The sequence below is a fragment of the Mixophyes fleayi genome, chromosome 2 (genome assembly GCF_038048845.1).
Source record: "Mixophyes fleayi isolate aMixFle1 chromosome 2, aMixFle1.hap1, whole genome shotgun sequence".
NCBI lineage: Eukaryota > Metazoa > Chordata > Amphibia > Anura > Limnodynastidae > Mixophyes > Mixophyes fleayi.
This window is the reverse complement of record NC_134403.1, coordinates 365,179,095-365,182,052: the sequence shown is the minus strand read 5'-3', so window position 1 is coordinate 365,182,052 and position 2,958 is coordinate 365,179,095.

Sequence of the window (2,958 nt, the reverse complement as noted above, 5' to 3'; positions counted from 1 at the left end):
TGAAGAAGAGCACAGGACTTTATGTAGGCAGTTCTTCGATGTTCTGGTAACATTTCTCTTGTATTTCTTCCTCTGCAGGAGGGCATCACGTCATATAAATGAAGGTAAACTCTATTTTCTTCATCTATTGATACTATACTTGTTCTGTTGATAAATGTGCGTCTTAAAATATTGGTATATTGATAATATATGACCATATTAGACTATTTTTGAAAGACTAAGAGCAGCTCAGGGGTCAACACTTCCTGCAGGTGAAAGCTGCAGGAAAGAGATTTTTATTTTTGGAAAAAGTGTGTCTGTTTTTCCATTCCCCATTAAAGGAGTTACCCACTTCGTACCCCAGGAATCGGTGTCTACCAGGGACTCTCACTCTGACAAGACCTGTGGAAATAATAATTCACAATAATCCATATTATCACAATATGCATTCATTATATGTATTAACATATTAACAAGCACAGAAAATATTATGATTTAATAATTGCACTTTAAGAAATAATTTACTTATCTTAAGCAAGGTCTACGTGACCTGATCTGATAATAAACAAAACAATAAATTATGTGGTCATTGTCATAAAATGAATAGCAAGATGAGGTCCAAAGTACAGGAATAAGGAGTATAGACAGGATTGGGGGGGGGGGGGTAGAAATAAAAAAATTATCAGCATAATAAGTCTGATAGAGCCAGATAAAAAAATAGCGTGACACCTGGTCAATGTCTACATAAAAAGTGGAATTTTGCCAAAAGTGCTGAAATAAACATTATACGTGAGTAAGAAGGATCTTGATTGGTTTAAGGAGATCATTATGTCATTTTGGGTATAAAAGATATGTATTCTAAAAATAGACTCAGTACCTTATAAAATCTCAGCTGATTCTGACACCTTTTTACGACATTCACGCTGCAACCTGTCCCGAATAAACATCTATGTTGCATTCAATCAATATCGAATACAACAGACCACAGACAGAACTCAGCTCTGTCAGCTGGGAGGGGAAAGAGCTGACAGCTAAGCAGGATATTAACACTCCCACTCATCATGTAGATAGTATATGCGGACAATACAATTGGGAGTTGTGATTACTAAACACTCATTCCTTAGCTGCTTCAATGGCTCGCATGGGTTGAGCCCACTTTACACACTGTCAATGTTATAAATCTTTCATTCAAGGTGGGTCTGATCCTGCTACTTTAGAATCCTGTGTCTACCCAGCTTCCCACTGTTACCAGATTTGACCTACGCATATTGTGTAAAATGTTGGTCTGCGTAGGTCAGTTCTGTTAACAGTGGGAAGCTGGGGAGACACAGGATTATAAAATAGCAGGATCAGTCCTACCTTGAATGAAAGATTTATAACATAGACAGTGTGCAAAGTGGATGACCATCCGCAATACTTTTTAAAATAAAGTCGTACTGTCATAATAAAATGAAATTGTACAGCATAGAAGATCCACAGCCACAAACCAGCTCTACGTTAGTGCAGAAGACAATCATAGTACAGGCTGTAAGGACATGTGCTGGCACCTACACTACGGAATGGCACTGAGACACTTAGGACATTGGAAGCTTTCGCAGGCTGCGGGGGTTAGAATTCACAAACACTATATCAGGTTAGATTTAATCAACAAATAAAACTGTAAATACAAAAAAAAATTGAGAATTCACTTCAAATCCAAGAAAACACAGATTGATCAAAGAGTATATAGTAATACAAAGGAGAGCTCGCATACTGTGATCTCTCTATCTAACGATCTAGTTTGAAGGGGTGGGGTGCGGCATATCAATGCCGAATACCCCAACAACAGTTACCACGACATGATGGTTCCGAAGGGCTCCTTACAGATGATGAACGATGACGACTACTGTTGAAAGCGACTTGAACTAATGATGAAGTGTAAGAAGCTGGCTCACTGTCATGATGTCATTCTCCATGGCAACGGGATTATCGCTGTTCTTAATGGGGTAATGTAAGTATGCGCCTATGTAGAGTGTAGAAGGCTTTGTAAAGTATATTGTACATAGGCGCAGTAGTTCTGATCGGTGATCGGTAAGGAGCCCTTCGGAATCATCATGCCGTAGAAAGTGTTGTGGGGTAGTCGGCATCGATATGCTGACTACCACCGGTTTAGGGTTCCTAGAACACTGCCAATAGAATTATCTGGATATTTTAGATTACACCACCATACTCCCAAACTACGTCCGCTCATTCTTGGTGAAGCCCTTTTCTGATAGGCTGTACCCAATTCAGCAAGAACATTGTCAAGTATGCTGTGATCCAATATATGATGGAGCCATGCTTGCCTGTAGCTTCAAGTGTCCTCCTCAAACTCTCCACCATAGTTATAATGGAGCAGCAGCCTCCAAACCTCCTCTGGTCCTTGTTTCTGTATTAATAATCATGATTACGTAAAGGGATATCTCCTTATAGTGTTCTCTCTGCAGCCACCGTAGATAAGTTGAGAGATTTTCTTTCAGCAATCACAGTGAATCGACTCTCTCTCGATCACACAGATTCAAGCAGTAGCCCCTTCTTAAATACAGGCCACTCACAATTGTTTTAGTGAGGAGAAGACTGGAAATATGAGGGAGTTACTCTTCCGAAGGAGATTAGGAGAAGATGGAGTTTTGGTGACCTTCCAACCACGTCCACGGCAATGTGTAAGCCTGTGGCAGACAAAGGTCTGGGGCGTGGTAATTGCTATTTTTCTATGTGCATGCTACAAGCAATGAGAAGGTTCCAGAAATAGGGTGACACCTCTGGAAAATTTTGGGAAGACTTAGCAAAAATAAAGCAGAAAATGCATCAGAAAGTGGAAAAGAGGAGCTGGCCACATGCCGGGAAGAAGGGACAACTTCTAGAAATAAGGACAGGGAGAGATGAAGCACTCAGTCACCATGGACATCCATAAATTTATCATAAAATTATATATAAGTATATTGTAATACACTCTTTACA